Here is a 15,859-nt window from a genome sequence, read left to right as displayed (position 1 = left end):
CAACTGAAAACGTAAGAAATGCAATGTATTTAATGCAGATTTTCTTCTCTTTACTGAAACACTGTCCTCCCATGCAAACAAGCCTTTAGGTAATCTACAGCCTGGTATCATGGAAAGACGTGTAAATAACCTGCCAAGTCACATCACATCACACATTATCAGAATCCAGTTTTTTGCTTTTACCATGTCATTGCATGCCATGAAGTGGTGACAGATGACCTCTTCCCCCTGACCTCCAGTGTTATTTTTAATGCTGTAAAGTGACACGTGAAAAGCTTAAAGCACAGACATGACATGTGGCTAAGGTGGTGCGCTATTTATGCACAATTCCATAAGATGATGCTATTTTTTGTGCAAGAACTTTATTATAACCCAAAAGCAAAGAGTGCCAAAGCCGCTGGTGTGCAGCTTATAGGGGCGGCTCCAAGCCAAACAGGTTGGGAACCACTGTCCTATGTCTCCGTTGCTACAGCTGCTGCCCTTTTCAGCTCTGAGAAACCAATCGCCTGGTAATGTAAAATCCATTTTTATCAGTGAATGTAACCACAGAAAGCAGATTAAAAACCCTGGTATACTGCAAAAATACAGACATGTTTACCTGCTCACCTGCTTAATCAGCATTGGGTGAAGTCTGCTGAATGTAATGTGAAAGTCTCACACTCAAACCTTAACTGCAATCTTTAACCCTGACCATGACAAAAGTCAGCGTTTCCTTTATCTTTTGATTGTTTAATCAAAGCAGCTGAAACCAGTATAACAACTAAAGGGCTCTCTGATAGTGACACAGAGCCACTCAGCTTTATAGAGATTTAAAGTGAGTTTCAGCTCATTGTTTAGCCAACTGTTGTTTAACTCTGTCTCATAATGCCATTAAGTGTGACGTACAAATATAAATTCAGCTTAAAGCGGACGCTGTGTTTCCAAACAGGGTGGAAGTTGCTGGCAGGATCTCTTGGATGCTATGGTAAGCCGCCTTTTGCTCGAAATATACTTCCCCAAACATACAGAGTAAACATCTCAGCAGAACTCTGCAGAGTGAAGCCTCCCAATTCTTGCACCCATGTGTCCTGCAGCACCTAAAGCGAGTTGAGAGGTTGATTCCACTCCTTTCCAGGGGTGGTAGAAATGAATGACAATTAATTAAATCTATTGTATTGTCTATGACCTGGACTCCACAGTCACCTGACCTAAACCCAGTCCGGATGGTTTGAGATGAGATGGACGCAGAGTGATTCTACCATTGTCTGGCACAATAGTGAGGTCATACAAATGCTCTGTCACCATTTCAGTGCAATTTTGTGGGTGCTGACATTTCCACAGGAGCTGACAGTGAACACAAAGCTGTGGCAAGGACTTGCAAGGTTGCAAAGTCACGTCATGTGTTTTTGGTGACAGGGAGTCTGAGTAAAACCTGAGTATTTCTGGGACTGCTGATGATTCAGTGGAAATTAATCGCTCCTTTTGAATATCTTGTCTTTTTCACTGCATCCATGTGTTGGAAAACGTGACTCCAGTACCTGCCTACCTTCTCTTGCATCACTGAGATCATGCGCTGCAGGATCCACGATCTGTATCTGTTTCAGTTGTAGATGTGTGTGCATGAATCCTCACATGGGAATGTGTGTGTCACAGGTGGATGCTCAGGTGTAAGGCGATGACCCTGATAGCTCTCCAGTCACAAAGTCCATGCAAAGATGTGAATAATTGATGCATCTGGGACCAAAAATAGGAGAGCGAGATGGAGAGAGAAAGGAAAAGCGTCGGAGAGCGATTAAAGAGAGGTGGAGGCAGAGTGAGCGATGACATGAGAGGAAAACAATCAGCGAGAGAGAGAGACAGCAAGAGATTGGAAAAGAAAGACAGATGAAGAGAGATCCGCTGCTTTTAGCCTGAGAAAATTGCCATCTATCAAAGGTTTGGCCAGTAAATGGGGACGCGGTGGGCTCTGCTTCTGCAAACTACATTATTTACAGCCACAGCTTTGCCAAAGTGGACACAGAGAAGGCTTCAAAGGACTGATCCAAGATTTTATTTTAAGCCATCACATTATAGCCGAACTAGGCTTTCATGGTAAAGATCCACCCATCCTGTCGGTGTAAATCTGAAAATAAGGCTGGAACAGAAAAAGGTGGTTTTCACGTGTCAGGGTTTAACTGATGCAAGGAAATGCTCTTAATGCAGGAGGGAACTTAGAAATATGAAGCAAAACAACACAGGGATGAGTTAGCAGTGTTTAAAACTCAGCTTCATGCCAAACCCACCCACCATGAAGATGAACTGTGACGTGATAGTTGGAGAGAAAGAACTGGATCATGCAAACGTAAACATTTACTTTAAAGCTGCACTAATGAATATTTATGGGTCGACTTAAAGAAGACCCTCGTAGCACGAACACACTGAGCCAATACTGCAGCCTCGTCCTTCTGTACAGAGCTTCTGAGAGGTTTTTTTTTTTACATTGTTCTGGGTTTTGAGGCATGAAAATCCTCTAACTGATCCATGGTACAATACCTGCTCAGCCCCAATCACAGCAAAAAGAGCTATAAAGTGCAAAACATACTAGTTTCACAATAAAAGCTGTTATGTTGTGAGATGCCTCTCTTTATTTTTATTAATTTCTATTTGTTATTAGTTGTTTTCAGTCATTGTTTGCTTTTGTTTATACTACACAACTACTTGGTTAAGTGTACAAAAAGATCATGATTTTCATACGGCCATGTAAATGCTAACAACAAAGTTCTGGTTGTTTTCTAGGTTGTGAGGGTCACGAGAATAGGCTGAACACAGACACAGTTAGGTAGCTACGACGAACTTTTGAGTTTTAAGTTTGCAGATTCCCATCACATATCTCCAGTAATGGCCACAACTGAAACAAATTTATGGACTCCCAGAAATGATCGACTCCCTCTATGATGCACTGTATTACAACTAGTATGTTCCTGGTTATTAAATAAACATTACAGCTTTAAACCTGCAGTGTAGAACCTCTGGTAGTGAGAATTATAACAAACACAATCGTGACTTCTGTTCCTAGTAGCTGATCTGCAGGAAGGGTTGTAGCAGTGCTATGGCTGCTTCCTTATCCAGCTCTGTCATTTGAATCCCTAGTGAGTGATATAAAACATCCCAACCTTTGCCCTTTGCTCCAGGGCAGGAATGCTGCCCCACAAACCAGATTTAAAGCTCTGCTGTGCTATAAGAGATTTACCTGGCACTGACAGGCTTAATCAGGATTTTGTGAACTAGTTTGGCTGGAATATAATAGATGTTTTTTGATTTGGAAAAATCCTTTACTTACTTTCAAATTTAGACTTTTTGGATGGCACACTGTCTTGCTGAGTGTTACATAAAAAGATCAAAATCATTTTTTTTCAGTAAAAAGCTACAGCCAGCAGCTGCTTGGCATAGAACAACAAAGTTAGCTTTTATACAGAGTATATTCAGCACCTGTCACTATTAATATCTGCACAAAAACAATATGGTGTGGTTAGGGTTAGCTACTACATATGTGCACTACTGTTCAAAAGATTGGAGTCACTTAGAAATGTCCTGACTTTTGAAAGAAAAGTCATTTTTTTCAATGAAGATAACATTAAATGAATGATAAATCCAGTCTAGACATTGTTAATGTGGTAAATGACTATTCTAGCTGGAAACAGCTGATTTTTAATGGAATATCTCCATAGGGGTACAGAGGAACATTCCCAGCAACCATCACTCCTGTGTTCTAATGCTACATTGTGTTAGCTAATGGTGTTGAAAAGCTCATTGATGATTAGAAAACTCTTGTGCAATTATGTTAGCACATGAATAAAAGTGTGAAAATGTTTGGGTGACCCCAAACTTTTCAACGGTTGTGTACCTAGAGCCACACAAGCCCCTTTTCTCAGTCTTATGCTAAGCTAAGCTAACCAGCTGCAGGTGGGAAATTCAGATTCATCGCGCAAATATGAGAGCATTTTCTAAGTATTAATTTGCTTTTAAACATTCACATAAAACAGGGTGAGGCATAATGATTTCATCCTACTAGGAATATTCCATGTTTTTCTTTTCATTTTTTCATGTTCATGTATTTGCTAATTGACATTCCTGAGTTTGACAGCACACATGTATTTATCATGTAAAAGCCACAATGCTCTTGAAGGCGTTCCTTATTGTTATGATGGTGATGCATTTAATGAGGACACAGCTGAGCATTATGGGATGTTCAACAAATGTACTTTGTCCTATCGACAGCATATGTTTAATCACAGTATTTGCTATGCAGCAGTTGCTATGCTCCATTTTAAAATTTGATAAGTCTATTATTAGGTCAGTTTCAAGAGATGTCCAGTGGTCTTTGTCATATTTTTTCTCTCCATTCCAAGTCTACATTAACATCTGCACTAATTTAAGTTCAGCCGACTCAAAGATTAATCAGAAAACATCTCATAATGTGAAGTGTTCCAGCTGCAACTACACAGCTGCTTTTGCTACAGAGCCAGAACATCAACAGTCGCTTTCACAGTTTGACGATGCTGCAAAAAGAACTAAGCACTCCTCCTTCCTTTATAAAAAAGCTCTAATTGCCTGGAGAACAATTAATGCCTAATTTTGTATCCTGCAGTTCACAGAGAGTTCAAGTGATTTTAAGCTATGATGTCTAGAAAAACAGGCAACATCGCTGCACAACAAAGTCAGACAGTGCTCTCAGCTTATCAGACAGACAGAGAGGCAACACACACTCCTTACGTTCTGATGAATAATAAAGCTGCTTGCGTGTACGGTATGGTTAGTGTGAGGAATATTTAACATTAGTCTGTGTGTGTGCAGATTCACGGAGCGCTGACAATCTGCAGCTCTGTCACTATCAGCCTAATCCCTAATGCGACATCTTAGAGCACATTAAATGCTGTTATGTAATACAAAAACACAGCACACACATGCGGCATGTGCACGTTTGCGTTCTGTTCTCTTGTTGCTGCGTGTGTGTGTGTGTGTGTGTGTGTGTGTGTGTGTGTGTCCCCCTACATTTACTATGCCCATGCACATGTACACACTTATACAAAACATGCAAACGTGGAGTGTTAGTGTGTCTGTACTCATTAACAATGAGAGTGAGTTTGTATGTCTGTGAGCCCTGCAGCATAGAGCCAGTAGTCAGATTTATGTTGGAAGCAGTGCAGGTCACACAAGACAGAGGGGCTTTCCTGTAATTAGAGGTTAGCAAAGGACAACGCAGTGCTCCTCACCAGGGTTCAAGTTATATGTGGCAGCAGCTTAAATGATGGAGATCTGGGGAAGTTCTTGTGAGAAGGTCGAGATAACGAGGCCACGGTGAGCTGAAGGCAGGTCTGATTGGCTGAGTTTGGAACAGGATTCTTTCAGCTCCTCGAAAGCTCAGAATCTGTTTATTTCAATGACACTTTGATTATTTTTGTACAGAAATTCTTCAGGATTTAGTCTGCATTGGTTTTGAAAACCCAGCAAAGTTAGAGTTAAATCTTTTTTCCTATAGATTCTGCTCAACTGAAGAGACTAAGAAAAGTTACATACAGCCATCAGGTCTGCATGGAGCAGCAACATAAAGGCCATATTTCATATTTTCTACCTTTTTTAAATTGTTTGAGGTCTTTTTCAGTTATGTCATTTCACTCAGCTCTTATATCATTTAATAGAACCTTACTTTTTCACACAGGGTCAGGTAGCTTTGAATAGTTATTTTTCCCTTAATAAATAAAGTCATCATTTAAAAAATACATTTTTTGTTTACTTTGGTTATCTTCGTCTGATATTTACATTTGTTTGGTGATCTTAAACATTAAAGTGGGGGAAAATATGAAAAAAAAAAAAGAATTTGAACCACTGGTCTTGCGTTTCCTGTTCCGGGTCAGTATTCGTGAGGCTGACTGGTGGTGGAGAGTAGCTTGAAGAACATATGTTTCTGTCTCAGTTTCATGCAGCATGATCCATGTGAGTATTATGTTCTTGAATGCTGACCGACCTAAGAGCACTTTACTGTTAACAGCACTGTACTGTCCCATATGCGAGGAACAAAAAAGCACTTTAAAATTACAATGTTCTTTTTAATGTTGTTTTGTCTTTTTGTGTGTAATTGCGTGTCTTGCTTGGCTGTCCTTTTAAAGCTGCTTGTATGCCCTTTTTAATTGCCTCTTGGGGACTAATAAATTTTTTTGTATTTGAATTTGAATTGAATTGAAAAATCTGAGAAGGGGGCAAATACTTTTTCACGGCACTGTATGTCGTCCCTGGGGAGAGTTCCTGTGGTGGAAACATGGCTTTTGTCAGCTACTATGTCATTTTTTGCAGTTTTTCTTTGGCCTACAAGGAGCCAAACTCACTTATTGTAGTTGTAAGTGTAGTAGGTGTTTGTCTGCGTGTTCTGCCAGACGTATTACAACATAAAGTTAGGAAATGTAGGGGCCGCAAATTCAGCTAACAAGTAGTTTCTTGGAACTGCAGTCAATTTTTTAAATAATAAATTTTAAAAAACAACACAGTGAGATTAGGAGCCAGCTGTTGGAAGATCCTGAATAAATTTCTCACTTAAATTTTAAATGAAGCAGCTAGTGGGATTCATCTTGAAGAAGCAATGTAGTAGTTTGTGCATGACTTTGCAGATTTCAAATTTATCCTAAGTTTTCAAAGTTACTCTTTTCCTTCAGTAATGATTTTATCTCCATACGTATCTCTTCTGTTAGCATTCTGACTGAGAGTCTTATGCTCCCTTCCAGCTGAGCTTCAGTGTCTCTTTCTTCTCCAGAACTTTCGACCTCCAAACTAAATCAACTCATTACTTTCAGTGCATCTGCGCTGCATAAAACTCAGCTCACAGCCTCAACGTCCTCCCTCCAACAGTAAACAACTGTCAGGGTCTAACTTCAGCACAGTGGGGTTCTGTAGATTGGAAAATCTTCACTGATTGGATTTATGTTTCTCCTGTTTTTAATGAAATGCTGTTTTTTCTCCTCTCTCAGCACCAGGGGAATCTCCAGGCTTCTGATTCTGATTCCTGCTGCGACAAACCACATCTGACCCCGGAGAAGGGAGGCAGGGGTCAAACATGACAGGGGATTTGAAGGGGCGGATCAGGACTGGAAGACTTGGGCCAGCCGGGGAATAATCCTCCACAAGAAACCACTCCTGGAGCGCACTTGAAGTGTCCTTGAGCTCTTACTGAGGTATTTTATTTGAAAAACTCGTGACAGATAATTGTGTTTGTTTCCTGGGAGTAAACAGATGAGGATCCCTCTGGTTTCTGTTTTGTTTTTAAAGAAAAAAAGTAACAGTTGATTGACTTGTTTTGAATTGGAGTGTAGCCTGAAATATTCTGCTCTTCCATCACTGAGGTAAATATGAGGAATGAGATAAGATGAAGTTATTGATCTGTGAGGGGAAACTAGGCCGCCGCAGTCGCTGAGGAGAGGAGATTGAAAACAAAAAAAAACATGAGAAAAGAAAACCATCAGTTTTAACTGAATGTAAAAAGTCATTAAAGGTTTGTGCTTTTACTTCTCTGATTCCTGCACGTGCACATCCACACTCACTTCTCAATAATGAAACAGTGAGCTGGTTGGTAATCTGCGGTCTGAGGATTTGAGTGAAGATCCGAGCTTTGGGTGGCTCCCTGCAGCTTTGACATTAATTTGGGATGCAGGCAGCAGCGGCAGATTAGGAATCAGCAATCAGACAGATAAACATGTGAACATGCGGTGACACTCTGGAGACTTTAGGACCCCTGGAGCTCGTCTTGGCCCTTCATTGGATCTATGCTGCAGGACTGGGCTTCAGGAAGTAATAGCAGTGATTAGTGGCTATCGTTCCAAGAAAGGCTGATTTGATTAATAAAAACGTACTTAAAAAAATATTAAAATGCACCAAAGAAGCTACAGGAACTAAACTTCAACTGACATAAAACATTAGAAATATATATTAAAAACAGTCCAGCAGAACAGCAGGCAGAGATGGATTTGGTTTTCAATCTGAAATGTGTGCGTTTACGTCTGCTGCTGGTTGTGTTATTGTCTGTGTTATGTCTATTATTTCTGACTCCTAATCTGAGGTCAGAGCACCCTGAAATCTGGCACTACATTTTTTATTTACATTTCATGTCTTTGGCTAAGCTGTAATCCAGAGGGAAACAGCTTTCAGTCGTCCATCAGCGACAGAAAACGCGACCAGAGAGTGTAAATTAAAAAGCTTACAGATAATAAAAACATGTCTGACCTTAATGAGGAAAAACACAAAATAAATCTAATAAAAAATTAATAAAACTTCAAGAGCTACACATAGATCAGCTTCATTCTCTTCCTGTATACTGTACTGTACTGAGGATTCTTGTTTCAGCAGTGTGTGTCTGATACACAACACTGAATGCTCCAACACACACCCTGGGGAGGTACACAGCACCATCTTGTAGCTATCAGATGCTAATGCAGTTTTAAACGCCACTTCATTCCCAATGCAGCTCGACTCATCACTTTATATTATATTATATTATATTATATTATATTATATTATATTATATTATATTATATTATATTATATTATATTATATTATATTATATTATATTATATTATATTATATTATATTATATTATATTATATTATATTATATTATATTATATTATATTACATGTGAGTGTGAGTGGAATCAGGACTATAGCTGCTAGGTTTTCCCTAAATTATAGTGCAGATGTTTACAGAATTTAGAATTTTTACTTTTTACAGCACTGTATGTGAACAGAGGCTGCACAGTGGATTGGTGGCTAGCACTGTCACCTTGCAGCTAGAAGATCCCTGGTTTGCATCCCGGCGTTCCTGGGATCTGTCTGCATGGAGTTTGCATGTTCTCTCTGTGCATACATGGGTTTTCTCCAGCTTCCTCCCACAGTCCAAAAACATGCTGAGGTTAATTGGTGACTCTGAATTGTCCATAGCTGTGAATGAGAATGTGATTGTTTGTCTCTATGTGTAGTCCTGTGATAGACTGGTGACCTGTCCAAGGTGTCCCCTGTCTTCACCTTCAGTCAGCTGGGATAGACTGCAGCCCCCCATGACCCTAATGAGGATTAAGCGGTGTATAGACAATGGATGGATGGATATTATATTATAATATTCATTTTGTTGCAGCAATATGTGCTTGGAGTGACCAGGTGTCCTTTACTTTATGTACTTCCTGAGGAGACTGGGGTCCTTTTACACCTGCAAGAAACTTCTGTGGATGTTACTACTGCTACTACTACCTGTTCAGTTACTTTAAATCACTCAAATACATTTTAAATCACTTTAAATCACTGTGCCTTGAAATGTGCAAATATTGTATATTGAATTTTAACTACATTTAGTATTCTGTAGATTTTAAAACTAGAAGTGTTTTTATAGTATTGTACAGCAAATTTTACAGAGTATATACTAACCTTTAATGTTACTGTTGCTAACTTGCCTTTTTATTATTTTATGTTGTTGTATGTAAGCTGCTGAATACTTGAATTTCCCTTCAGGACTAATAAAGTATCTATCTATCTATCTATCTATCTATCTATCTATCTATCTATCTATCTATCTATCTATCTATCTATCTATCTATCTATCTATCTATCTATCTATCTATCTATCTATCTATCTATCTATCTATCTATCTATCTATCTATCTATCTATCTATCTATCTATCTATCTAACGATAGTCCAATTCTAAATTCAACACTGCAGGACAGACGCTCCTCTAAAATCGAGTTTCTATCCAGAGGCTGTGAAAAAAGCAGGGAAGGCTGTCTTCACGATGCAGTTTCTGATGTCAGTTAACATTCGTGGGTCAAATGCAGGCTAAGCTGTCACCATCTCTGCTGCCTACGCTGCATCTGGTGGAAAAAAAAATAGAGCGTCACCCACAGACTTTTTTTGTATACAGTCTGTGGAGTCACCACAAAGTCACAAACTATGCAAATGTTGGCAGAGTATGATGGAAACTAAAACAAAGAAAAGGAAATGCAGCTACAACAAAGACAGTGGAGGGTACTGCTAACTGGATGAAGCCAGTGGGAGGTGATTGGCAGAGTTTTTTAACCTCACATGGAGGAGAAAATGGGAAGAGGTGACAGCACATGTGAGTCTCACGCATGCACTGAAACTAACCCGCATATTATGTGTTTATTTTTAAAGCTATATATATATATACCAACTATGACTCAATGTTGAAAAGCAATAAAAAGGGAGAAAACTTCCAGAGGGGATGGATTGTTTTTTATAGACACTGTCTAAATTCAGACAGTGTTGAGTGGATTTAACTGATTGACAGTGAAAGATACACAAGTGTGGAAACTCAACACACAACCTGCTGTCAAGCCAGTTCCATTTAGTACATATGATTGTGACTGATGATCAAAGGAAAACATGCCGTTCATGAACAGCATTCAGCACCACAGAGGGCTGGACAGCTCCTTTTCAGCCTCAGTGAGGTTTGGAAGAAGCTCCACACTACAGATAACTGTATCCAACATGCAAACCTACACCTGCTCAGACATGAACAACCAGCTGTGACTGATAGGGAAGTAAATTGAGTAATTTACAGCCTGAGTGTGTGTGGACTCCCTCATCTGTTTCAAGCCTGAGCCAGCATGAGCTTACACTGTAAACATCATGTTTAATACAGGTGGGGTTTGTTTGATTGCTGCTGAAAGTAACATGCTGTGCAAAGATAGAGTCAGTGTCTTGATATCATATTTATAACATTTCAGGATGATTGCATGTGCAGCTCAACTCATCATGAAGCCATCAGAGAACATCTACATCCTGAGTGGCAGCCTCAGTATTATGTAAGCACTAAGGGGCTTGAGGAGGAAGGATTGTGAGTAACATCATAACATCATAACATCATCACAGACTGAAACCAGCAGCACTTTCTTTCATTTAATTTCCTTTGTCATGGTGATATGTGACTCTCTTCTCTGTATTTGCTTCTTTCTGTCTTTTCTGTCAACAGCGTTCTGATCCTCCAGCTCAAACGGTTCAGGTTCACCACGACCTTCAGGCTGGAGAAGGTAAACACCTCTATTGAACTAACAAGGGAGCTTGTGGTGAACCCAGAAAACTCCCTCACTGCACAGGTAAGACTGATGTTTGGAACCATGTTTCATTTTATGTACAAATGGACCTTATTACTTTGACTAGTATAGTTTTGTAGATACAGAGAAACCCTTCAGACACATCTGCAGTCAGATGAAATGTTTCTACATGTGAAGCTAATTGTTGTCGTTGTCTGTGCTCTTCTCCAGAATTCAATTATTTTAACTATAATTGAATTATGTTAAATAACGAAACATATGAACTTAGGGGAACTGGGAAATAATCAAAATATTATTCTAAAAGATTATATATAATAATCGAAATATTAATCCAAAAATATTATATAATAATATAAATATTAATCTAAAATATTACATATAATAATCTAAATAGTCATCTAAAATATTATATGTAATAATCAAAATATTCATGAAAAACATTATATATAATAATCTAAATATTAATCTAAAATTTTATATGCAATAATCTAATATTAATATAAAATTTTATATATAATGATCTAATATCAATATAAAATTTTATATATAATAATCTAAATGTTAATACAAAATTTTATATATCATAATCTAATATTAATATAAAATGTTCTATATAATAATCTAATCTGATCAAATATGAAATGAAAAATCTACTAAATTGAAAAATGCACCATAAAATTTCAAATTCAAACTATTTGATTTACACACAATATGAATTTGCTGTTATCATCAACATTTTTCTGTCATTGTATGACAACGATGTTTACAATTTAAACTGCTGACTCTTACCAACATTTTCTTTCTTCTCTCTTATTTCCTAGGTGGTGGTAACAGTTTTATGTTGTTGTTGTTGTATTTTCAGGACTTTGAATGTTGTTTTTTTATTGTTTTATTTGTGGGACTCTGAAATGTTAATAATTTTGTGTTGTGTCGTTGCAGGACTCAGGAAGATGGAAAGCGATGCGGGTGTTGTGACGGCTGCGCCAGCAGTTAAACCACATGAATGTTGGAGAATGTTGTCACATGAACATGATTTAAAAACACTGTTTGTGTTCTCCCTGTAATGTTTCTATATGTGTTGATCTGTTATCTGGTCCATTGACATGATAACGTCACACAGCTGAACATCCATGATGCCAATCTCCCGTTCCACCACATCCCAAAGGCTCTATTGAATTTAGATCTGGTGACTGTGGAGGCCGTTGGAGTACAATGAACTCATTGTCATGTCCAAGAAACCAGTCTGAGATGATTTGAGCTTTGTGACGTGGAGCATTATCATGTTGGAAGTAGCATCAGATGATGGTCCACTGTGGTCATGAAGGGATGGACATGGTTAGCAACAATCTGAATGTCAAGGCTGAAATGGAGGCTCATCAGACCAGGCAACGTTTTTAAAATCTTCTATTGTCCAATTTTGGTGAGCCTGTGTGAATTGTAGCCTCAGTTTCCTGTTCTTAGCTGACAGAAGTGACACCTGGTGTGGTCTTCTGCTGCTGTAGTCCATCTTCTTCAAGGTTGGACGTGTTGTGGTTCAGAGATGGTGTTCTGCATTCCTTGGTTGTAACCAGTGGTTATTTGAGTTCCTGTTGTCTTTCTACCATCTCCAACCAGTCTGTCCATTCTCCTCTGACCTCTCATATCAACAAGGCATTTTCATCCACAAAATTGCCGCTCACTGGATGTTTTCTCTTTTTTGACCGCTCCCTGTAAACCCTACAGGTGGTTGTGTGTGAAAATCCCAGTAGATCAGCAGTTTGTGAAATACTACACCAACAACCAGAATACACCAACAACTATGCCACATTCAAAGTCACTTAAATCCTCCTTTTTCCCCGTTCTGATGCTCAGTTTGAACTCCAGCAAGTTGTCTTGACCACATCTACATGAATAAATGCATTGAGTTGCAGCCATGTGATTGACTGATTAACTATTTGTGTTAACAGGCAATTGAACAGGTGTACCTAATAAAGTGACCGGTGAGTGTATGTACACACAAGAATGCACACACAAACAAAAACAAAAACACATACTCTGTAAAGTCTACTTATGTGAAGTGTGAAACCGTTGGCGAAATTTTACACACTTTAAGACTAAAAGAGGGTTAGTGAGAATTAGCTAACAGTGATTGGGTTATGTAAGATCAAAAGTCCAGTAAAGAGGAAGTAAACATAGAAAAACACACACTCTAACAAAGTGAACTTCATTTGTGGAGCTGGACTTTATATCCAGAACATCCAGAGTCCTAAAACCTAATGAGAATCATATGTGTAACTGTGGTAATTTAAAGAAGGTTTCAGCGTACAGTAGCAAATTCCTGTCATTCACTCGTTATTAGAACAGTTTTAAAACTCCTTTCTTCTTCTCCAGTTTCACACATTACACTGGGCTGAATGGATAATCCGTTAAAAATGTCTCGTAGCTTTTACCAGGCAGCCAGAACCTTTGTGTTTGCTGGATGAGAAACTCAGAATTAATCCTCATTACACAATAGAGGACAAGCTGTTTGGTTGTTTGGTGAGTTTAAATACTACAACATGTGTGAGCATTTGTCATGTGAAGGCCCTCTACGGGGCTTTAAATGCACCGCTTTCATGTAACGCTGCTCAAAACAGTTCAGCTGTGTTTGAAGTTCTGAGGTCAAAAGGAAAATGTTACCTAAAGGACTAAGCTAATGCTACCATCAGTCCAAAACGACACATGAACAGATCCACTCCAACTTTTAGATAGACAGATAATATGGTGCTGATATTTAAGATGGCATAATAACTAACATTAATAAAACACACATTTTAAATCTTGTAAGACAACATAGAATCTATAGTAATGCATTGAAGAAAACTCTGATCAAGTGAGAATTTCTTATGAAATTCTCGCTTGGCCAGTAACATGACATTAACACACATTTGCTAATGGTTTTACAAGTGAAAACCCCCATCTGGTTGTTGATTAAACCCCTAATACTCATCTCCGTGTATCAGTTACATATTTAGAAGTTTATTTTTACAGACTGTATATAAATGATGGACAGAGACTCCATGCCTTAAACCTGCATTTTGTCTAACAGCTAGCAGGTGGCGACTCCTCTGGTGCTAAAACAAGTCATACTGTACAGACTTCTATGAAAAATATGAAAAAAAAAATGACTCTACTTTTCACTAGATTAGATCCTAATGAGTTTATGGTCTCAATCACAAGGTTCAAGTCTCCTTCAAGATGGCATGATGTTCATTTAGTAAATTATGGTCCCATTTAGGACAAAATAGACGATGGAGTAGGATATTCTTTAGGCCGGGTCTACTTTGTGATTAATGGTACATAATGTCCTCAGGTTCTCCAGTCAGATATACTGCTCAATCCATATGTCCACGTTAAAAAGACTGAGATATCAATGGCCAAATTCCAAAATAGTGCACAGACCAATGGATGATGTCATGGTGTCCATCTCCAGAAGTTTACAACAATCAGCTTCCTTACATCTGAGAAGTTGTTGGACATCTCACATCTAACAACTTCACTGGCTCCCAATCACACACCGCATCATCTGTAAAACCATGCTGCTAACCTTCAAGGTCCTCCATAACCTCACTGAACTCCTCCACATAAACACACCCAGCTGGACTCTCAGATCATCTTCCTCCCTCAACCTCACCATCCCTCCTGCCCTTACGACCACCATGGGCTCCAGAGCCTTCAGCTGCTCTGCAGTCCGCCTCTGAAACTCTCTCCCACCTGACATCCGAAACATTGACACACTGGACATGTTCATATCCCATCTCAGAAGCCACTTGTTCAAACAAACCTACTCACTCTGACTTCCATTCCTCTTTTTTTCCGTTATTTAAAATGGCTAAATGTCCTTCTTTTTCCTTCCTCTTAAGTTTTGTGTTGTTAATGTGAATGCGTTTTAACTTTGTACAGTATCCTTGGGTGTTTTAAATCAAATGTATTATTATTATTGTTATCTGTTACTATATGAAACCCAGAAAGTCTGTGTGTGTAATTTTGAGGCTGTCATTGGTTCACTGCAGTTCAAGGTGGAAGTGTTCAGTTTATTTCGCTAATGATAATTCTATCACATAAAAAACACCATATGGGCATGTAAACAAGATAAAACAACTTGACGTTCCCTTGAGGGGATCCTTAAACGCAGTCCTACATTAATTTATAAGTTGTATGGAAAACTTAGACACTCGTTTCCACTGCGCCTGTGTAATACTGATGCTCCAACGGATAATATTTCAACAAAGATGAAACATGGTTGAATGTAACTCTTCACTTTTATCGTTGCTGAATTATTTTTAGGAAAGATAATACAATATATTTGTCTCCCCATGAGGACAGTTTCAGTGGCAATACGGATTACGTTTGTACATTTCTGAGGACTGGTAGAGAAAACCTGGAAACTGCGCTTGCTTGCAATGAGTCAATGAATCCTCTAGAGGGCAATATGTGACTAAAGCCTCCAATCAGTGGTTCCCACACTGGCCTCTGGCTTCATTACATGTGTGCTTGTTGGTACTGTGTTATGTATTCTTTTTGTTTAGGATTATACAATTTCAAATTATATACATTAATTAATTGTTTGATAAAATTGTATAAAGTATTAAAGTGTTATACACCCAGTGGCTTCATAGCAACATTATCAACAATATATTATTATTATTATTATTATTAATAAAAAATAATAATAAAGACTGATTTAATTCTGTATGTACGCTTCTGTATGTAGGTTTTTTAATTATCATTTATGTCCTACAAGAATCATTTTTTTTCTGGCATCCCTAATTTTCTA

The 15,859-nt window shown here is 38.4% G+C and overlaps 1 protein-coding gene and 1 long non-coding RNA gene across 2 annotated transcripts in view; one reads left to right on the top strand and one right to left on the bottom strand.

The window, feature by feature from the left end:
- zgc:162331 (uncharacterized protein LOC793007 homolog) overlaps positions 1–15,859 on the bottom strand; it is a 38,722-nt gene that overhangs the window by 22,371 nt on the left and 492 nt on the right. The gene's annotated exons all lie outside the window — the stretch shown is intronic.
- Positions 6,796–15,642, top strand: LOC129347899 (uncharacterized). Its single transcript, XR_008600236.1, has 4 exons — positions 6,796–7,181; positions 10,738–10,847; positions 10,983–11,106; positions 12,004–15,642. It is a non-coding gene; the product is annotated as an uncharacterized LOC129347899 (long non-coding RNA).

Source organism: Amphiprion ocellaris, chromosome 21, assembly GCF_022539595.1.
Source record: "Amphiprion ocellaris isolate individual 3 ecotype Okinawa chromosome 21, ASM2253959v1, whole genome shotgun sequence".
In the NCBI taxonomy this organism is placed as follows: Eukaryota; Metazoa; Chordata; class Actinopteri; family Pomacentridae; genus Amphiprion; species Amphiprion ocellaris.
Note: the sequence above shows the minus strand (reverse complement) of the source record. Positions and strands in the feature narration are given on the sequence as shown.